The 23,826-nt window shown below is 42.4% G+C and overlaps 1 long non-coding RNA gene and 1 pseudogene across 1 annotated transcript in view; both read left to right on the top strand.

Moving 5' to 3' along the window:
* Positions 1–23,826, top strand: part of LOC144755712 (uncharacterized) — a 146,672-nt gene that overhangs the window by 26,083 nt on the left and 96,763 nt on the right. The gene's annotated exons all lie outside the window — the stretch shown is intronic.
* Positions 16,049–23,826, top strand: part of LOC144756506 (protein regulator of cytokinesis 1-like) — a 72,019-nt pseudogene continuing 64,241 nt past the window's right edge.

Raw genomic sequence — 23,826 nt, 5'->3', positions numbered from 1 at the left:
TCGTGACTTTTTAAAGTTGAATTTGTAACCCTCTGCAGCGAACCCAAGTATTATGGTGTTCACTCTTTTCAAGTGAGTATCCAAGTCATCATCTGTTAGATAGATATCATCGACATAAGATAATGCTTCATCATCATATATTTGTAGTAACTCTGTTACCCTTGCTGAGAATAATCCTGGGCTATTCTTGAATCCCTGTGGGAGTCGACAGAAATTTCTCTGCGACCCCATTATTGAGAAAGCGGTCAAATACCTGCTTTCAGGTGTTATATTTTGACAAAAGAATCCATTAGAGATGTCTAATGTTTTGTATTTTTTGCGCACGATGTTATTCATTAGTGCTGCACTGTGTGAGTTTTGTACTGCATATGTCTTGCAACATGAGTTAAGGTGTCTGTAGTCCAAAACTAGACGATATGAATTGTCTGGCTTGGAGACCGGAAACAAAGGATTGTTCATTTGTGAGGTGCATGTTTCAATCACCCTCTGGTATTCAAGTTGATCTAAGATCTCCCTGACTTGCTTTTTTGCTTCTTGCTTAATTGGGTACTGCCTTTGTGCAGTTGGTTGACATTTTAACTGGATTTTGTGAGGAGGAGAGTCCTCATCCCATCCTACATGATTTGTATATAAGGCAGGAGTTTGGGCTACTGCCCATTTTCTTGCATATGTATTTTTTTTTAATTGGAATATGATTTGAGAAGGCAGGCATAATCATTTCTTCGCCATGAGGGCACTCCCTGACAAACTCTAGTGGCCAGTCTTTCTCAGCTAAAAGGATGTCATAGCCTTTGGAAAGATTATCCCAAAATAGACCCCTTACTTTCCTAGTCTTATCTCCCTCTATACGTAATGTTATTTCGTATATTTTATGAGGTTCGCTAACTCTGGTATCTGCAGTTTCCACCTGAATGTATTCATTCGTGTCCACTGTCTCCAGATGATTCATCAGGATCCTGCGAGCTATTGTCACTTCTGCTGCGCGGTCTAGCATTGTCTGGGCCCACTCTCCGTTTTTCAGTTGTGTCCTCAGTATCCTCGGCATGTTTAACTATTTTCATGCTGGCTACCTTCTTTCTTGGAAATTGTAATTTTTTACTTTGATGAGCAGGTTCCTTGTCTTTGGACTTGACGTGCTCTTCCCTGTGTTCCGACCGTCCTCTTCTTTCCGATTTCTGCGAGGAAGTCTGAAAAGATCAAGAGGGACGTGTATCAATGTCTTGATATCTATCAGGTTTCTTCAGATTATCCCTATTTCTAAGGTTGTATCTTTTCTCAGAGGGCTCCCTCTGGGGAGACTTGTGTCCTTGGTCCGGAGATCTTTCTCTCCGCCGAGGAGACCTACCTCTGGACTGGAATCTTTTTTCTTTGGGAGTGGATTGTTTACTTCCATCCCAGCTCTTTTTTGGAGTGTTTAGATTATTTTTAATAAATATCTTTTCAGGATTTTCAGTTAGTTGGGGTTTTACTGGTTTCCCACCCAAACTATCTCTTCCTAGTTCTTCATAGGATTTTTCTATGATTCTGGCAAGTTCAATTGGTTGGTCTGCTATATCTGTTTCTTTCAATTTCTGGCGGATCCCCACAGATGCTGCTTCTCCTTTTATGTTGGCTAATAATATAGCCGAGACCTGCCTGAAGTCTTTCAGTAATTTCATACCCAGAGTTAAAGCAGGTTCTGCACCGTATTCATTTTGAATCTGTCTTAGTACATCTGGTTTTATCGCCATGGACGGAACACCATGTGTTTTTGTGTAAATGGAAGCAAAGACTGTGCCCCAAGTGTCACAGTTCTCCACATGTGGTGCGATCCCCATTGGAAGACAGATAGTCAGAATTCTGTGTTTCTCAGTAGGGGTAGTATCCCGAAATATTGCCTCTATTTGAGTTATTTTTTGTGCTAACCAGAATGGAATTTGTTCCCGTTTTATGGGTACTTTACCCAGACATGATTGTATGTTCTGTGGTGTAGTTTTGTTTGTGTTCCCCTGATGAGGGGTCAGCTGTGGAATGTTAATAGCTGGTTGGACTGTTGAAGTCCGCATTACATATTGGACTAATTGTCTATGTATTTTAATTAGTACTTTAAGCTGGACTAAAAGTTCTGGCACTGACATTTTTTCAATGTCTGGATGTGGTGTTTAGCTGGCTAGAACCGGCCACGTTGCTCCTGGTCTACCTAGTGGACCGAGCCTGGTGATGTGATTATTATGTTTTAGGGCACCTTTAAACCAGAGCAGGTGCTCTTGGTATTTTAATGGGATTTCAACCTCCTCGAAAGGAGTGTATTCATCCGGAGGTTCCTCTATTTTGTAATAGTGGAAGTCGTGTGTGACAGCGTTTGCTGCTGGAAAGTTTATCCATGAGTAGAATACCTCTGTCTGCCGATATTCATGGGCCTCAATTACGAATACGACTATTCCACCTCTCGGTGTTAGTCCATTTTCTATAAGTTTAAGAGTTATAGTTTTTCTTATGTTGACCGGAATGAGTATAACATTCGGTTCATTGTCTCGGAGACTTGTGTCATCCGCTAGGAGTTGAGCTGCTATTCTAGCTTCCTCCCTATCGTCTTCAATTTCTGACATTTTTACTAACAGAAAGGTTTTTGTTGCAGATCAAGTTTCAAGGAAACAAAGATTAGGTGCACAATATTTTTGGAACACTGTATCCTTCAACGTTGACTAAACCAAAAACTATACATAGGAATCTCTTCCTACTAATTTCCGGCGGATTTTAACCTCTTACCCACTCCAGGCGTCTTTTGGAGTATTTACGGGAAAAAGGGTCTGTGTGAAAAAGCACGACTGAGTTACTCTAATGTCTTGCGTTAGATTTATCGCCTTACCAAACGTTGGGCGCCATGTAGTGTAGTTCCTATATTCCCAATAGGCTCTGCGCATTGGAATAATATATTCAGCAGTGTAGACGTAGGACTGAGGTTAACTAGGTCTCTACTGACTATATTAGACTTAAGGTTTGCCAGCTAGCTCAGAGGTCACTAGAAACTTTCTCGAATGTTCAAGAAGGAATTAACTTTCCTGATTAGACAAGAAGGGATTAGCTTCCGACAACCATATAACATGACAACTTTGCTCCCTCAGAATAAGAGTGTATCTCTAGAGTCGTGTGAAAACAATAGACAGCTATTTCACTCAGTCAAGTGTGCATACTTAGTTTCACCAGAGTGCAGAGAAAAGAGACGGGCATTTTCAATAAAAAGGTGTTATTTATTGAGCAGTCTTCTTTCTCATGCAAGAGAAATGAATTGCCACGATTGCAATACTCATAGTAAAGTAAAGTGCGTACAGTAAAAGGAGGATTATAAAATAATACTGTAAAAGCATTGATATGGTTTCTTAGCCATATGATACTTTAAAAAAGATAAAATATATATATACATATATACATTGACTAACGTACTCAACTGGTGCTTCTAAATACGCCTACCCCTGTGTACCTGACCTAAGCCTAATATGTGGGAAGGAGTAAGTAAGTAGCAGTTTAAGTTAAGTTGGTTTTGCCAAGAATCTGACTCAAGAATTCTCTTTAAGGGTTTAGTCAGCTCCGTACCTGGGTAATTAGAAAGCAGGAGGTCTTGTATCTCTCTCTCAGGACTCGATATCCCAGTAACCCGCGAAGGTATCTGGAAACACCGGAGCTGGATTTCTCGGCAGGAGAAAAGACAGCGTCTCTCTCAGTGCGTCAAAAGGGAGGGGCAGCGTTTGTGGGCTCTCGCATCAGCTGGGCTCTCGGGCAAGTAGATAGCTGCTCTGCTCCAAAACCACCACCGTGTGTATGCTTAAGGCAACGTTGGTATATTTATACCTGAAAGGTGCCGGGTTTGACGTAAGGTTGGACATAAGACGTCAATAAAGATGTCACTAAGAACTGGCCGTTCTTACAGTGCTTTACAGGAGTTCTAGGACGAAATCAAAACAAAAGCAAGGGGGATTTCCCAGGTTACTGGAGGTTTGGTTTGTTTAGAGAACTCGTTGTGCTTTCTAGGAGGCCGGGGAAGTAGCCTTGCTTAATGTGACTGCATGGGCTACGACTAATATGGATATGATTCCTTATGCCATTATAGGGATATTATTGATGATAGCCGAACAAGGGCATAAAATAGAAATATCGATTTAGCTTCCTAGATAAAAACACAATACCCACTCCACGATCTAATGTCCATCATTACTAAAACTAAGCAATAGTAAACATATAAAAGTGCATGTGTATTCCAACCCACCCCAAAATAAATTTTTAGCATTTGAAATGGTGCATACGATATACACGAAAATGATTATAGGTACTGTACGCTATTCAAGCAGTGTAATCATTCAGTAAAAAAGATGCATATATATAACAGCATGAATGATTTGCGAAATTTACACATGAAATGGCTCTTAATACAGAAAAGAAGGTCGAGACCATTCCATCACATATAAATACAGTTGCTGTAAATGTGCTAGAGGCTGAGGTAATATATTGTCTCTAGAGTTCCCAAAAATAGAAGCTCTGTTCTCTAAGAATAGTTCTACTTTAAGCAGAGTACATGTGCCAGAAAAAAGGTAAATATTTTGAAATTGGGAAAAAATAATTTTGTTTCCAGGGGAGAGAAAAAAATATAGTTCCAAATATGTTCAGTAGCTTTTGTTTATCAAAGCCGAAGGCCGAATTCAGAGTTCAGGGAACGCTGTGTACTAGTTTGCTTAAAAGTTATTCTTTTTGTTCAGGGGAGAATATCATTTCGGACAGACTTGCAAAAAAGTGGTCTACCGCTTCAGGTGAAAGTTCGACCAAGTTGGAAAATGCCGCAACTGTGCAGTCGTGAGAATGATTGCTATCATCGATGTCAGGATCAGCAATGCTCACAGAAGGTCGTACCTGGGTGATGTTGTTCTCAAAATGTAATTTCCTTGGAGATACAATTTATGTTGATTCACATGGAACAGCGTATAGTGTCTCCAATGGCACCCATATCAACCAAGTCATTGACCTCAGCTAACTTTCTTACCACTTTGTAAGGACCCCTCTACTTCAAATTCAATAATTCCTTAGCGTCCTTGTGCCCATTTCCCATTCCTTTCTGGTCACCACACCACAACGACTTGGCTTAGTTAGTTTTATGCATGAGTTGGGACATCAACTTTCTGAGCCTCAAAACGTAGTCCACTACATCCCTACTTAAGATTTTTAGGTAGCTTCTCAGACTTCTCTAACTAAAGTCAGGATAGACAGGAAGACAAGATATCCAAAACAGAAGTTCAAAGGGGCTAACCCATTTTCCCTTCTCTGTAATTTGCCAATTGGCAAATAAAAGACATAGCAGAAAAAGTTCCCACTTCTTCCGGAGAACCTCAATCAAAAGTCCCAAGTGGTTCTAGAGAGTCTTGTTAATGTCTTTCACCAACCTATTAGTTTGTGGGAACTCTGTGGATATGTGGTAAGCCTCTCAAATTTGCATCCACATCTCTATCATACGTCAGTCAGAAAATACAGCTTTGGGAAATCCAGCCCTCAAACAAATCTGAATGAGATCCTTAGCCAGGTTGGTAATAGTTCTGCCCAGAGGGACCCCGGTGTACCTGGTGGGTGTTGAAGAGAACTATAATGTAAATAGCAAGGCTCTTACAAATCACACCTACCACAGATAGCGACATCCGCCTTTGCACTGCTTCTAGCCTTGTTGCTCACTTGACAAGCCAGGCAAGTTTTAAAGAACATTTCTACATCTCAGCCCATACCTTACCAGAAGAAAATAAGTTGCAACCCAGCATTGGTCTACCTAATTCCCAAGAATCCAGCAAAGGGCATGTCATGGACTAGTGATAACAGGAAGTTCCTTTTCACTTATGTATGTATGAGCATTATGATTCTCAACGGCGAGGAGCCAAAAGACACAACAAGGTTCAGAAACTTCCCTTGGGGAACTTAGGGTAGAGGCTCATGACACTTTGAGCCATGCAAGGAGAATTGCCGTCTCAGAATTTTGAAATTGGGGATGATCAGAATCTGTACAGTTCTTGATCTAAGGTTCCTCCGAGCGTCCAACCTAAATTTGGGTTCACCTTGTACGCAGATTGGTGAAGTACTGTGGATTGGCGGATGGGCAAGGCAGGGGGCTATGGATGGGATTCTTCTTATAATAAAGAACCAGTGGTGGGCTTCAAGGGCAGGAGTTTCATGGTCAAATCGATATAGGCTATGAAATTGTCTGGTGGCAGCATTCTGAATTCATTGTAGTTGTTGATTAAATGCTCCATGAGCCTGGTATAGAGTCTGTTGGCATGGCCAAGGCTTTCGTTATAAAGAGGGAGCCCCGGCGCCAAAGTGCCATGGCTCCTTCTTCATAACGCATTAGGCCTAGACATATACCATGTGCGACCCCAGTTAGGAAAGATGCGTCCTAATCTCATAATGTTGAAAACATTTTTTCACTGTGTTGTTCTGACTTTGGGGTGATAATCTGGAGTCTACACTCACACCAACATTCATTTCATACATGCTTGCATGTAGCACATATGACTTTGGAAATGTTTCTGGCTGTCCGAGGGGTGGAAATGGCTGGCTCGCTGTGGATATACCTGCTATTGTATCCTTTGTTAATGTATCTGCGGGTGCCTCTCCTTGTATTTCCTATGATGTCAGAGTCTCTCCACACCCTTCTTCAAAGGAGACATTTACAGTGCCGGGTGTTTTTTCTATTCCATTGATACGCTTGACTTTTCTCAGCCATATTTGACACTTGATGGATTCTGACTCAACAAAAGAGGCAATACCAAAAACACTGCCAAGCTTTGCAGTGCATTTCTCCACAAGGATATTCAGCTCTTCATTCTTTTCCTCTAACTCCCCTCACTCTGATTTATTCTTCTTCCTGGAGTCTGGCTGGACTTCTAGCTGGACTGTTTCCATCATCCAAGAAGACTTGTTGGTGTGTTATTAAACTCCTTAAAAATGAAAAATAAAAAATAAATGCCACACCGATGTGAGTCTCTTTCGCTCTACACTGGGCCACAATTGTAACTAATGGTGTGTCATCAGTGCTTGCTGTTGCTGTAAAAAACAAAAATCTGTCAGTGACTCAACTGTAACATGTGTGTAACGAGGTTCTAGTGTTACCATTGATCAGAACATATTTATGTGTCTTGAAGAGGTGATCAGGATGATCACGCACGTTTCTTGCATTGCTGGGCTTGGGGCAACCCTCTATTGCTCACATCTGATCTGCTAGATGTATTTTATGTGGGATATTTTAAAACTTAACACAAAATAAATAAATGGCGCCGAATAGCCTTTGGAGCCAGACTGTATGACTAGCTGTGTTTATAGTAATATTCGCAAGGTTGATGGCCCAGGGCGCCGATATGTTTTGAAAAGGATTAGAGGCCCGCGATTAAAAAAATAAAAAATACAGAACGTCATGTTTTGTGAAAACAATCGTGACGTGATATTCTTTAGGAATTGCAAACTCTGTGCTTCTCGGAAGTGAGGGAGGCGTGTCTAATGTTGTGACCCAGCTTCAGTGTCTCCGAGCCTTCGAGGTGACAATGGTCTCAAAGCTGCCCTATGTGGCTGTCCATGTCCAGGGGCGGCTCTAGGCTCATGGCGGCCCTGGGCAGGGAGCGTAGGTAGGGGGCCCCCGAAGAGGGGGTCCGGCGGGGTGGAGCCCCCCAGAGTTCAGGAGGGGGGGGAAGTGGAACGGAGCCGGAGGAAGCCAAATCCCTGCCAGGGGCCGCCGCGCAAATATGTATCCATCCTCAGAGGATTATTATATTAAGGATATATATTAGCTTGGTGGCCCCTGGGGTTTGGTGGCCCTGTGCAGGTGCACAGCTTGCACATGCCTAAGGCCGCCCTTGCCCTGTCATTATTTATTTACCTTTAGAGCATAAGTGGTTGCACCCTGTAGCCATGACGTGCCGGTCTTGTTGCTATTTTAGAGACTTTCCCGAGGGGAGGTGTAGTTTTGCCTCGCACCCTATTTAATTCCATGCCAAACCCCATACGTGGCCGCCATGCCTGGGACCAACACCTACCCCCTGCCAGGAGGTGAGGAATTTGGGCATCTGGTTTGATTCCAACCTGACCTTTGGCCCCCAGATCAATCGGGTGATTGGATCCTGCTTCGGGACTCTCAAGAGCCTTAGGAAGGTGCTGAAATTTCTACCCATCAAAGCACGCCAAACGCTAGTGCATGCACTAGTCACATCCAAGATGGACTATGGCAACCTTCTCTATTTAGGGACCTTAGAGAAGAATCTGAGCCGCCTGCAGGTCTTGCAGAACGCTGCTGCCCGATTGGTGCTCAGACTACCCAGAAGGGCTGCCTCTAAAGTGGCTCTTCAGACCCTGCACTGGCTACCGGTAAGAAGCAGGGTGGAATTTAAAGCACTCTGCACTTGCCATCGAATCGTCAATGGTAGGGCCCCCCTTCCATTGCAGGGACTGCTGACACAATATGAGCCTTCCCGTTCCCTTAGATCTTCCGGCTCGGGGCGTCTGTCCATGCCCAAGGTATCTAAAGCAAGGATGGGCGGAAGATCTTTCAGGCATCTGGCTGCGTTAAGCTGGAATAAACTTCCTGCGGCGTTGCGTCTTGAGCCATCCGAATCAATCTTTAGAGCCAAGTTAAAAACAATATTATTCACCCGGTAACAGGTTCTGCCCCCCTGTAGTTTCCCTGCAAGCACTCGCTCCATAGCGCGGGGACACGCTTTACAAGTGCTTTACAAAACCCCCTATTACTATATACCGCAGCAGTGCCTCTGACACCCCGCAGCAGCCAGTGTGGCTTATGCATAGGAAGAGCTCAGCTCCTGACACCTTTAAAGCATGCATATACCGTAAGGCGCGCTGAGGATGAAAGTTAACATTTTTAAATACAGGCCTAAAACCTGATAAACTTTCAGCCCCTGTCTGAAGATATACACAATCAATTTTTAACAATAACCATAGGCCAGGGTTTTAATTGAGTAGTTATCTTGTTTTCCTCCATGTGTTGTGTTAGCCTCAAAACAGGTCCCTATACAATTACAGAGTCAAGAGACATACCAGTACAACATAAGGCAAGTGGAACAAGAAGGAAAAATTAAGCTAAATAAAAGATTAAACCTTCGATTAACATGAGTGATTGAATGGGTGAGTGAGTAGGTGAATGAGGAATGGGTTTACTGGAAAATGTGCGAAGGTGATTGTCTGAATTGGAGATTGAGCGAGTCGTGTGTTGAGTCAATCAATGTATTGAGTTAATGGATTTGAGAAAACCGGCAAGTCGGTACAAGAACACATTTTAACTATGGTAGAAACTGGCATAGCAGCTGTTGTACTGGGGTGTGGCCTACATGTTGGTGGATGCACCCTTGCCTCCATCCACCATTTCAAAAAAGGAATGTGTATTTAGTCATGGTTTCATGATGGAGCAAACTGAGGCCATCCTACAGGTTTTCCTTGTAGTTTGTGAACCATTTTCAGCTATTTTAGGTCGAGCCTACAGCGCATCTGTTATATTTACTTTGTGTGGTCTGACTCCTCCCACGCTTTTGGATTGGCTTTTGTGTATTTCTACTTAACATCTTGGCATGCTAGTCTCTAATGGTGGATGTATGTCCAACCTTTTTTCAATCACACCCATGAAGTATTGCAGGTGGAGCGATTACGGCAGCTCACATGGTAGCTGCTCAGGCAGGACACACGCTTTGCTCTGACAGATATTTTCTGTGTGCATAAGTATTTGTCTGGCGGAAATAATGCATTCAAGCCACCGACTATGGATTGACTTGATGACTTTCTTCCCTGTTTTGCCAGCATGCTTTTAATTTGATTTCTGTACTTTTGTTTATCTTTAATTTACAATACTGCGTCTAATTACATTACGCATCTCACAAGCAGTGAGGGTGGGATAGGCAGGGCATGGCGTGCCCCTACTTCTTTAATATACTAGATTCCGTTCCCTAACTTTTTTTATGTTAAACATGTATCCCAGGACGGAAGAAATAGCCAAGGCCAACAGATAAGGCTCGGCGTTCGTGGCCGATGGGCAGAGAGGAAAAAGGACTCTCCCCCAGATTCATCAAAGTCCCGTTTTGCGTGTCCTTAATAGCGATTTTTAAGGAATCGCTATTAAAGACTCGCAAAACGGGATGCATGTAGAAATCGCAATATTTTTTGCGATTCCCACTGCTTCCTTATTTGCGATTCGGTAATTGCTAATCGCAAATAAGGAATGGCTTTCCCATTCATTCCTATGGGCCTAAAGGTCCATAGGAATGAATGGGGAGTCATTCCTTATTTCCGATTAGCAATTAGCGAATCGCAAATAAGGAAGCGATTTCAAGGGTGCCAGGGTGTCCAAAGGACACCCTGTAGCACCCCTGAAATGGTAAGGTACACTGGTGTTGCGCACACACATGTCCAAAGGACATGTGTGTGTGTAACATACAACTTAGAAAAATGCACGGAAGTGCATTTTTCTAAGTTTTTCGCTATTTACCACGTAGTTAGACTTAGCGGTAAATAGCGGCCCCAGATTGCGAATTCGCAATTTTAAAATGGTTCATGAATTGCATTTAAGGAATCTCAAATTGAGATTCCTTAAATGCAATAATTCGCAATTTAGCGATTTCTAAAATTGCGATTTTTGCATTTGGGATGATGAATCCCAAATGCAAAAATAGCGCTCGCAAAGGACCAGATTCTCAGAATCTGGCCCTTTGCGAGCCGATTTCGGCTTGATGAATCTGGCTGTCTGTCTCTTCCTTCTTGCCCAGAGAACACAAGGACAGTGCCTACTTCTCTTGCTCTGCCGCTGGCAGCTACCCCCCTCTTTCTTACTCTTCCTCCCTCTCTTTCTGTGCAGCTCCTCCTCACTTACTGAAAACCATGATTTCAAGTTATTACTCCCTCTTGCCTCTCCTTTCATGTATTGGTTCCTCTGTGAAATGAATCCAAAAAAGAAAAACACTTTTGCTGGAAATGTCATATTTTCTAGACATTTTTCTATTCCAAAGTGTAGCCTTGGGATGAAGAGAAATAATTGGTTAAAAATGTGAAAAATATCTAAACAAAGGAAGAAAGAGTGGCCGCAAAGTGGTCACATTGATTTTATGCACACCCAAACACATATGCGCCACTTTACAGAGTTTTTTTGGGGGGGCAATATTTTTATTAATACATTTTCTATTAACAATGCATATGAAATTCACTTTTGGCACATTCACAAGGCTATGCATTTCTCTCATCTGATAACAAACATCTTGCGTGTCCGGCAGCATCTACATACATTTGTTCAGATTCATAGCACTTGACTCTCATTGGAAACCCGCCTCCCGCCTCCCCTAAGGTGTATCAGCCTCTTGCACTGCACAGGACGATGAGTAATCCTGGCACATAATACACTTTACTATACTATACTCAGGACCACTGCAATTATGCCGCAGGAGAGGGCAAAAGTATACTGTGGAGTTCCGTAAATTATGCGACAAGAAAAGGCAAATTATGCAGCATAATGTGCCACATTTTGTAAACTTTTACTTTGCTATTTTGTCATTTTTAGGTCGAGCATTCGAGACCTCTTGTATATACTTTAGTATATACTTAAATATACTTATATGTGTATGTACTTTGTGGGCTTTAGAGATCAGCCCTAGGACTTTTTTTTATGTTCAGCTGCCTCTATTTAACTGTCTTGATAGAAAACGCCCAGCAGAGATCAGTAAAATACCAGAATTGCTTTCTGCTAAGGTACTTTCTTTTATTTCTTTTTCTGGCAACTGCCTATATTTAACCTCTTCACTGCGGCGGGAATTCCGACGCAGTGCTGGGGCATTCCATTCGCAGGCGTGGCTCGGACAGCCCGCGACCATCGTGTGCACACGCCCACCGTGACTCATGACGGCCGGAGGCCGTCTTGAGCACAGGAGAGGTTAACTTTCTGGATAGAAAACGACCAGCAGAGGTCAGTAAAATACCAGAATCACTTTAGCACTCTCTAGATTCCAGGCCATAAAAATTGTCTTCCACGAGCACCCGTAGACAATAATATGTTTTTCAAATCTTGTATCTTCAATGATCTGGCCACCTAAAGCCCTGATCTTATGCTAAAATCAGAGCTTTGGCGCTGAAAGGCAATATTTCTCTCCATGTGTTCTCATACCTGGCATGTCACACAGTTTGATGCTTACTTTCCCTCCATGTTAAATAACAGTAGATGGTTCATCACCCAGGCCAATGTGCTGTATAGCTAAATACATACAAGGTCCCAAAGGCGAGACTAATTGCATTGCAAATGCTTGTTTAACTTGGTAACACTGTCTGGGCAGTGGCTGCTCCTCATTAGTACCAGTTTAACACCGAAATTCAACAATAAGCAACAGAAAGGTGACCAATCCAGTTTTGAAAAGGGCATTCCAAACGTGTCAACACTTGTCACTGCATTTTAGTGGCTTTTGAACCATTTGAGCTAGAAACCAATTTTTTAATTATTATTTTACTAAAATCTGCAGATTATGCGGCTGATGGTGAATTATGTGACAAATGCTGCAAATCATTATTTATGCGTAAATGGCCACAAGTGGCTCTGACTATAACTGATGCTTAATTTACAGACAGATATTGTGGGTTGCACAGGTCCAGCTCTGTGATTGGTTTCCTGTGATTCCTGATTTTTTCATATTTTTCCCAGACTGGTCAAGCCACAGTTTTGTCCTGTAGTGTCAGCAAGAAGGGAGCACTGCAGGAATCAAGCACAGCCCTTATGCTCCACACTAATTCTAGGTTGCGAAAACACAAAAATCCTTTTCCAATTTACTATTAAAAGGAAGAAGATTAGCTTCTATCTCTGTTTACACCAAAGAGTGAAAAACTTTCACAAGTTACCAAATTTACAAAACTACTGATTCAAACAGAGGGTTCTACAGCGGGATTTGTTATATCTCTTTTTTAATTTTATTTCTTCATTTGCCATTACATTAAAAACATCATCATTTCAATGTTAAAACCGGCGTTTCGGTGTTCTAAAACAGTTTCACCTTCTTCAGGACATTGATTCTTACACATTTATCTAAACAAAGAAACAATAAATTACTGAACAATATCATGGCATTAAATTTTCATTATACTTTCTTCTATTGGTCTTCCTTATCATTTCCCGCTTTTTACTAATTTTACTTAGTCTACTCACACCACTACATGGCCTCACATTATCCTCATATTTGGTAACTTGCCAAGATCTCACTCTATGTTTCCTAAATAACTTATTCATCATGGCCCAATGTCCACTCTAAAGTAGACCTGTTGTTTTATCCATACCTGATTTCTCTCATCAGACTCAGGGTTTATATTAACCAGGTTTCTCCAGTTTCTGGTCTGTTTACTCAATCTTCTCTTATAAGTCCACTATTTGTTAGGACTAAGGGTTAAGGGAAAAATACTTAAATTAATTTTTCCCTTTGTTGTTACATTAGGGCTGATCTTCTTCTAAGCCTGTATGTTTTTATCTTACCTGGGTGATCTCCCTGGTCGATCACTTAAACTTCTGCTACACTGTATTTCCGAGTGTGGAGTAGGGCATTGCTGTCTGAAATAATAGATAGCGTCAAATACCAATATTGGCTATCACTTTTTAATTTATTAAATGTGTGACACTTCACTACCTTTGGTTTCTTCTTTGTACCCTTTTTCTTATTTCTTATGTCTTGTGCCGGCAGTTCATAGTTTTCAGCTGTTGACATAACAATGTAAGTAATTATTCAGTCTTCAATTCTCAATTTATTATGTCCTTCCTTCCAATTTAAAATTGGGCTTCTCTTACCTCTTTGTTTATAGAGTTATATTTAGGAAGGCGCTGTGCTTTAAAAGTTTTTTTCTGTTATGCCTATGAGACAAAGATATATATCAAGAAAACATCATACTCCTCTTTATCTTAAGTAGTCCTAGTCTAGTCATTTTTTTACTGGATCTCCTTCTCACCTTAAAAATTGGACTTTCACCACGAGTCTCTTTTTTAATCATTTGAGACTCTTGTCTTTAGATGTTTGATAAATCTTCAGAACCTATAGGGAACATAATGTCAACTTAGGATCAGTGGTCACCTGTTTTACCTATCCACTCAAAAGCCTAGGGCTTGCTTGTATTGTAGAGGGTCCTGCTGGAGCGTCCTTCCTGCTTGCTCTTCAATTTGCAACTGGTTTCAAGGGAAGAGAAACCTCACTTTTATCTCACTGCTAATTGTCAATTAGCCCTCTTAATTGGTAATTGATGGTTGTATGCCTGGGTTTCTAACACTAATATGGCGGCCATCTTGGAAGATCTTATTCATGCCTCCATCCCTTTTTATTCACTATTGTACTTCCTTTTCTCAAGTGTACACGCTTTCTAATTTTGTTTATGGGGTAATTAATATTTATTTCTCTATATCGAGCGTATTCTATGTATTTCTCTTTGTTTCGCTGTTCATAAATTTCAATCTCGGGACTACACTTCAATGTTTTTTTTATATATATTTGCCCTTATTTATCCAATACATTTTTATATATGCCTTGGGCCCGCATAATCAAATTTTGGACACACATAATCCTGTATAACCTTAGGGCGGAAGGCCCAAACTAAAATGGTGCCCGCACATAAATTAGAGGGGTGTGCAGTAGACTAGAACGCCATATACGTCACTGCAAGAGATTGGGACTATGAGACCAATCCAAGATGGTGCTCACGCATGAGCAGATAGGCTCGTGTAAACGAGCTCACTGGAAGGATGTGGAAACTCAGTAGGGCGCATATAAGTGGTACACTAAGGCGAAAATAAACATGAATTCAAGAAATAAGGATAATTCTATATAAAAAATAAAATATTAAAAGGGACCCGAGATTTAAACTAACGGTGCCCACGCATGCGCAGATAGATTTGCATACACAAGAACGATAGATGAATCCGGGCATGAAGGATTGCTCGTAAACGCTATAGAGCAAGGTATATATAAAAATTAATTGGAAACGGCTTTACCGCTACCTGCCACGCCGTGAGGGGAACGGCTTTACCGCTCCCACAAACTACCTCTCCCAGCTGCCACGGGGAGGCGCGCAGCACTCACGCCACCAGCGCGCCCGGAGGCGCTTGAGTAGACGGAGCGCCCTGAGCTCCGGGGGGCAAAAGCTTTTAGCGGACCGGCAGCCGTGAGGGAAACGGCTTTACCGCTACCTGCCACGCCGTGAGAGGAACGGCTTTACCGCTACCACGAACTACCTCTCCCAGCTGCCCCGGGGAGGCGCGCAGCACTCACGCCACCAGCGCGCCCGGAGGCGCTTAAGTAGACGGAGCGCCCGGAGCTCCGGGGGGCAAAAGCTTTTAGCGGACCGGCAGCCGTGAGGGAAATGGCTTTACCGCTACCTGCCACGCCGTGAGGGGAACGGCTTTACCGCTACCACGAACTACCTCTCCCAGCTGCCCCGGGGAGGCGCGCAGCACTCACGCCACCAGCGCGCCCGGAGGCGCTTAAGTAGACGGAGCGCCCTGAGCTCCGGGGGGCAAAAGCTTTTAGCGGACCGGCAGCCGTGAGGGAAACGGCTTTACCGCTACCTGCCACGCCGTGAGGGGAGTGGCTTTACCGCTACCACGAACTACCTCTCTCAGCTGCCCCGGGGAGGCGCGCAGCACTCACGCCACCAGCGCGCCCGGAGGCGCTTAAGTAGACGGAACGCCTCTCGCACCGCGAGTCGCGCGCGGGAGCATCGCGGGAGAAGCCCGGGACAAGGGCTGGACAGTCTGTGGCAGTCTGTGGCAGTCTGTGGCAGTCTGTGGCAGTCTGTGGCAGTCTGTGGCAGTCTGTGGCAGAACGAGGCAGGGCTGGGCAACCCCCCTTGACTGCTGGGACAAAGCTAATTTAGTAAGTCAAAAGCGATTTTAATACTTGACCCTTACTTATTTTAAAATATAGTGTCCACACGCCTCCGGTGCCACCCAGTACTTCAATATATCTTCTGTTTCTTGAGACCAACTGCCTGTCCCCCGCTCATACTACTATCAGTTTTTAAAATGTCCAAACATAAATCAACTATGGACAATTATTTAGTAAAGGTTGTGAACAAAATTAACAATGACCGACGGAAGTCGTTAGGCCAGGAGAACCCTTCAGACTTACCTCCTGCATTACCTGTAGTTAGTAATGATCTGCTTGTGGACGTAAATGGTGATCCTGATGTTATTCCAATGGAAATACCAGCTGATCCAGTTCCAACCCAGGATCCCCCCGAATCATCTGAAACACCTGACGCCATTACGCCACGGCGTTCCCCGGCCTTGCGAACAGTGAGGGCCTGTAGAAAAGTACAAACCAAGCGCGGGGGAATCTATAACAAGAGGAAAGCTGAATCTACACCCATTAGTAATGCCAGTGAAAAAGAGACTATGCTTAAGAACTGCACGGCTAATTCTATTTCTGGGCAATTTGATATTTTGGTTAGCATTATAGAGGGGAAGTTTGAAACAATTGTTAAACCACTCGTGGACAAACTAGACCTTCTGACAGTTGAGGTATGTAGATTGGGCAGACTACTGGATGCGCACATTGGCATGAATGACAGCTCTAGGCCCAGAGAGAAGGGGGTAATATCTAACGACAATGCCCCGAAGCCACTTGATGAGAGGTCAAGCCTAAATAAAGTAGTTACAGTTGGTCTACCAGCGGGTTGTAGGACTGTGCGTGACAATGCCCCGAAGCCACCCGATGAGAGGTCGAGCTTAAATAAAGTAGCTACAGTTGGTCTGCCAGGGGGCAGTACGACTGCACAGGTAACAACAGCACCAGTAAGTACGTTTGGAGGATCTGCGCCTAAGAAAAGTAGTTTTATCAATCTTCCACCAGACTGTGCTCCTTATGTAGTTGTTGTAACCAATGTCCCGCCTCTTGATATCAGTCAGTCCCACATTGCACAAACCCCCCAGGAGTCACATGATTCGCTTAAGAACAAAACGGTTTCATGGCTGCACAGGCAATGTGGGTTCCCAACCAATTACTCGGACCAAATACTAACAACAAGAAGAGTTAATTGGATTGGGAACTCAAGAAAGTCCTGCAGGGAGGAATGTGTCATTGTTAATTTTAAATACCCTCAGCATGCCGCAACTGTCCTGCTCAGAGCAGCCTCTCTAACCCCGAATGAGAATGATGTACTTGTACGCCCTTTGGGATACTTTTATAATCATCTTAGTAAGATGTCCCAATAGAGTTACACCCTTTACCCTCAATCAAGGTCCAATTTTTGAGGTACCATTACAGAATAGATACCAAGCTTTGAGCTATCTGGACCAGAATGATTGACATCCAAAGGTCATTACACCTCAGCTTAGTTTACCCCTTAACGTCCAAAGAATACACTTAGGTGGGCCTGGTATAGATCTGGGGAAAACTAAGGATTCTACTTTTACAGTGTCTGACAGTGGTCTGGTATCTGACCCGGCTATAGAGAGGGGAACGATTAATCAACAAACAGCATATGCTGAGGTCCCTAATGTTGGTTCAATCGAGGATGATGTTAACCTCATTGTTAGCCAAGATGAACCCAATAATTGTACCATAGGGGGAACCTCTATTGTGAGCTGGAACATAGCTGGTTGGGCCTCGAAAAGGAATAATTTGGGATGGGAGGACATGATCAGGTCTTACGACTTTTTATGTCTCCAAGAAACGTGGTGTGTTACAAAACCCAGTTTTGAAGGGTATGCATGTTACAGTTTAGAAGCTGTAGAGTCAAGACATGGGAGAGCTAAGGGAGGTTTAATTTTCCTCCTATCTGTGGACCTGACGTTGACAGTAGTAAAACATGTAACAGTTGGAACTCATTCCCAAATTTTATGGGTACAATTGAAGGATGGTCCAGAGGTGCTCTTAATTAACTTCTATAACAATATTTTTAATAATTCACGGCACAATGTTATAGAAGAATTGGAAAGTGCCCTCATGAAGCTTGCAGCAGAAGCTAAATGTATTTTTACCTATATCTGGTTAGGCGATTTTAATTCTTCAATTTGCCCCCTATCACTTTCTAGGGCTTGTGGGGTGCAAAACAATAGTGGCGAAAATACACCCCACTTCCCACATCATGTCTATGGGGAGGCAATTAACGGTATTATGTCAGCTTATGATTTAGAGTTAGTACAGCCTGATAAAGATGCTAGTGGCCAAACTATCCCCACCTACACTGGGAGAAACACTAATTCCTACATTGACCATATTATGGTCTCAGCTAGCATAGCACCTTACTGTTTGACAGCGGTTATCGAGGTACCTAATCTAAGTGATCATAACTGCTTAGCTATGAAAATAGAAAATTGGAACTGTAGGAATCAGCGGACATTGAGAACCCTAGATAATATCGAGCCCCATAGGTCAAATGGGACTAGGATAAGGTGGAAAGGGGAAAAATCCGCAACAGTTGTGCCTATAATTATATCCAGAACTTTGGCAGATATCAATGTCATTTTGACAGTAGGAAGTGGGTCTGTTTCAATTGTAAATAATTTTGTTAATATTAACAGAATTATTGATAGTATATTTACGGGAAAAAGGCCAGGTTCGACCGGCCATGGTAAGGGTTGGTTCGATCATGCGTGCACAGCCCTTCTTTCCCAATCGAAGCAGGCTCTAGCCCTTAGACCAAGGGATAGGAATCAAGTCTTACTTTTGAGATATGATTATAAAATGGAACTCACTAAAATGAAGAGGGAATTACAACAAGAAGCTTGGGACGGTTTAACGCAGGCGGCAGAAACCTCTGACAGCTGCCTGTTTTGGTCCACAGTTAATTCCCCCTTCCTCAAAGATGATAAAACTCCCCAACTTTCTTCCAATGTCAGTAGTGAGGCATGGGTCTCCCACTTTTCAGCCATATTTCAAGCTAATGGTACAAATGAAGCAGTGCAAAGGCATTGGCCTATAGCCCCTTTGGACATAACTTTGGGAGAGGTCGAATGCAGCATTAAAGCTAGTAAGGGGGGAAAGGCGCAGGGCCCCGATGGAGTCCCAATTGATGTTTATAGGGCTCTTCCTTTATTGTGGGGACCGATACTTACTTTGGTTCTCAATGCAGCAGTTACAGCCTTGATCCCATCCACCTGGGGAGACTCGATTATTGTCCCTATCTATAAGAAGGGGGACAAGACAGCAGCATGTAACTACCGACCTATTAGTCTACTTGACTCATCGGTGAAAATCATGAGTCGGGTGCTGCTGTCTAGGCTGGAAAATTGGGCAGAGGAGAAGGGGATTCTTGCTACCTCCCAATATGGCTTTAGAAAGGGTCGTGGGACCCTAGATCAATGCCTGAATTTAGAACTATTAATCGGCAAGTATACCAAGGCTAAGCCAGGTAATTTATATCTCTGCTTTTCCGATTTAAGCAGCGCATTTGATCTGGTTAACCACTCGCTACTATGGCAAGTTCTGTTAGAGCTTGGCGCACCAGAGGAAATTGTCTACTTTTTAGCTAGACTATATAATAAGATGCAAGCCTGTGTGCGGTATGGGGCTAGTGGAGAGTGCACCCCAAACTTTAGTGTAAAGCGCGGGATAAGACAGGGTTGTGTCCTCGCCCCCCTGTTGTCTACTCTATTTATTAACGGCGTAGACTCCGTCTTGAAAACAGTTAAGGCCGACGCCCCTCAGGTAGCTGGGTCCAGCGTGCCAGTTCTGCTTTATGCAGGCGATGCCGTACTTTTATCACGGACTCCAATTGGCCTACAGCGCCTGATGGATCGGTTTTCTGATTTTATTGGGGAGAGGAGGCTATTGATCAATACGAGTAAAACCCATACCATGATCTGTGGGGCCAGAACTAATAAAAACCAGGCCTTTTTTATTGAAGGGGTGAAATTGCAGCAGGTGGAAACATTTTGTTATTTGGGTGTTACTTTTTCTTGCGACGGAAGTTGGTCCCAGGATTTATTAAACGTTAGATCGAAGATGGTAAAAAGCTCCTATGGCATTTTTAAATTCGCTTCTAAGCTAGGGGATAGGCGAATTAGAGATATGATGCAGATCTACAAGGCAAGGAGTGTCTCTATTGCATTATACGGGGCAGGGTTGTGGGGTTACACTAATATAGGTTTGTTGCAAAGGGAAGAAAATATCTTCCTCAAAAAACTTTTGTGCTTACCTACCTCAGCTGCAACTGATTTGATCCATAGGGAGGTAGGGGCAGCCTGTATAGGTGACCTCATCCCGCTAAGGCCTTTGATGCTTTTCCAATCGATTTGGCGTAAGGAAGAGACAGTGTTTAATCAACTTGTTATCAGGGATTGTCTCAACCTGGAAAATTGTACTAAGATACCCTGGCTTAAATATGTAGTGGACAGTTTTCAAACTATCTATGGGATCAACATATTGTTAGATTCATGTTCCGTCGGAATTATTTCTAAACAAGAAATGAAAGATACTTTTATGTTACATAGAACCCAAAAACGTTCAGCAGCGAATGGTTGCCTTACAACAGTTCAGCTTTACAATAAATACATTGAAAGCGAAGGCTACCCGCTGTACCTGAGTATGGTAACTAGACCAAGCCATAGATTCGTCTTAACAAGACTCAGATTTGGAATGGTCCACGTTCTGGTGGCCTTCCCTCAACCAAAAAAGTACCCTGTTGGCCCCTGCCCATGTGATAGGCACTCGAAACAAAGCACCCTGCACTTTATGCTAATTTGCACCCTTTTCTTGAATGTCAGTGTTACTTATTTGAAACCACTGTTTGTAAAGTATGGTATCTACAATGTGGATGACGCTATGAAGTTGATCTATAATATGAACTCCCCGGACAAATGTTTTTATATTGACACTTTTATATATAAATCAATCAAATCTAGGAAAAGTATGATATTTTAAAAATTCGTCTATTTTAACCCTTGTTTTAATCTGTATTTTTAACCTGTATTTGTTGCTTTGTATTGTATTGCTTGTGCTTTTATGGTCATTGTTTTATGTACCGAATAAAGCTTCATGAAATGAAAAATGAAGAGAAGATTGAGTAAACAGACCAGAAACTGGAGAAACCTGGTTAATATAAACCCTGAGTCTGATGAGAGAAATCAGGTATGGATAAAACAACAGGTCTACTTTAGAGTGGACATTGGGCCATGATGAATAGGTTAATTAGGAAATATAGAGTGAGATCTTGGCAAGTTACTAAATATGAGGATAATGTGAGGCCATGTAGTGGTGTGAGTAGACTAAGTAAAATTAGTAAAAAGCGGGAAATGATAAGGCAGACCAATAGAAGAAAGTATAATGAAAATTTAATGCCATGATATTGTTCAGTAATTTATTGTTTCTTTGTTTAGATAAATGTGTAAGAATCAATGTCCTGAAGAAGGTGAAACTATTTTAGAACACCGAAACGCCGCGTCGACAATTCTGCTCAAATCTGATTATTGTTTTTGATTATAACTTTTAGTTAACATTTTTATGTGAAATTAAATGTGTACATGCTTTTATAAATTGTGTGATTAATGTGGTTTTAACATTGAAATGATGATGTTTTTAATGTAATGGCAAATGAAGAAATAAAATAAAAAAAGAGATATAACAAATCCCGCTGTTTTAGTTTAAAGGAGAACTCTCTATGTTTGAATCAGTAGTTTTGTAAATTTGGTAACTTGTGAAAGTTTTTCACTCTTTGGTGTAAACAGAGATAGAAGCTAATCTTCCTTTTAATAGTAAATTGGAAAAGGATTTTTGTGTTGTCGCAACCTATCTACCCCTTCCTTTTCTAAAAAAAAGGGTACCTCCCATTATGTTTTAGTACCACACTAATTCTAGTACACATGGATTGTGTAAATATTCTCCACTAATTACTCGGCCTTTGCAAGAGGGGTGACTATTTGGATTATGCATGGGATTCTGTTTGTTGAGCTAGAAAGGCGTGTCGATGAACAAGGTAGGTACATACTTTTACGTGGGACCCTAGGTGGCTTGTCGGTGGTGCTAGGTAACATTTATGCCTCAAACTTTGACCAAGATAAATTCTTCAAGGGATTGAATATGATACTGGCAGGTTGGGAGATACAGTCAAGGGCTAACAATTAAAATAAACAAGTGAGGGACCCAAGACAAGGACACTTGAATAGCTGAAAAAGTTGATCTAAAATCATCAAATTTTAATAAAAATAAACATATAATTTATAAAAAACAAGACACCTGCGGTGAATCAATAATAATTCAACCTAGATGACACAATGATAAAAATTACAAAAATGTAATACATTTCAAAACAAGATACAGTATAAAATTACGACAGGAACACCAATCATGAGGGTGTCCGACAGGGTTAACAATGCAATACTCGACGCGCGTTTCGGCATATTAACGCCTTCTTCAGGAGCCACAAAACAATCTGAAATTATAAAAAACATAACATAAGATACAATACACTTTATATTTCTAAATGTGGCAGTAATGGGACTACAAATGAGTACCGAATTTCACATATGTTAATTGTCCAAAAAAGTGGCTTAAGGACCATTACATCTTAACAGCTAAAACAGTGACCTTGAAAAGTTGGGTCTATAGTCAAGGAACTTTGTTTATTTTATGTATATTGATGGACACATATAGGCTAATAATCTGAGAGTACAACTCACACATTACTCATTGGTCAGACTATTGATATCACATATCGCATGTCACATGCTTGATAAACTATACAGTCATATTTTAGATCAACTTTTTCAGCTATTCAAGTGTCCTTGTCTTGGGTCCCTCACTTGTTTATTTTAATTGTTAGCCCATGACTGCCTAGGAATTTTTGCACACAGGTTGTTTACACTGCCCTAGGAGTCTACTATAGCATTACCCAGGGGGTCCTTGTTATTTACACTTAGGTAGGGAGATACACCCATGGATGTTAGGAGGTGACTGCAACACGGGCATGGATATATTGTTGGACTGGTCAAATCACCCTCTGCATGGAGAGGGAGCTGTTAAACAGGCGGAAGCCCTCTGCAACTGGACTGACGGGTGGGAGCTGGGAGACGTATGGAGAATGAAGAACTAGGTGAGCAAGGAATATTCCTTTTATTCCCCAGTCCAATCCCTTAGCATCACAACACAAGTGACCCATGCCACATACTTAGCAAAGACCTTCTCAGACCACAAACCGCTGGATATCTCTGTCGCATGTGGCAGAATACCCACTCCAGGTCCTACATGGAAGCTGTGGCCCAAGATGCTAGAGGACACCCCCTTTCATAACACATTATCCACAGCTGTGACAAACTACTATGTAGAAAACTGGAACACTGCCTCCTCGGTTATAATTGAATGGGATGCACTCAAGGTAGTCATAAGGGGCACAGCGATTAGCGGCACAGTGGGTGCTAGGAAGGAAATACACCAAAACTTAGCCAAGGTGGAGAATAAAATGAGTGTGTTAGACCAGGAAGCAGTGAGCATTCTAAACAAGCTCCCTTACAGGGAGCTCGCATACAGCATGCCGAGTTGTTAGAAACCCTCAGGGTTATCGACCACACGACGTACACCCAGTTGAAGCATACGGACGCTGATAAATCCGGGACAATGCTAGCTAAAATACTGAGGAACGGCCCACCACTTCATGTCATCTGCAGCGTCACTACACCAGGGGGAGGAACGGCTCACTCTTAACGGGACGTAAATGAAGCATTCTGTACATACTATCGCACCTTGTACAGTAAGCCCCCTCTAATCAACACCACACTTATAGACACATTTCTAGACAACCTGCCCCATCCACAGCTCACTACGGTTGCACAAAGAAGCCTAATAGGTCCAGTCACAAAAGCCAAAATAAAAGCGGCCATAAAAG

This window comes from Lissotriton helveticus, chromosome 5_1 (genome assembly GCF_964261635.1).
Source record: "Lissotriton helveticus chromosome 5_1, aLisHel1.1, whole genome shotgun sequence".
Classification (NCBI taxonomy): Eukaryota; Metazoa; Chordata; class Amphibia; order Caudata; family Salamandridae; genus Lissotriton; species Lissotriton helveticus.
The sequence above is the reverse complement of the archived record's forward strand: the minus strand, read 5'-3'. Positions and strand labels throughout refer to the sequence as shown.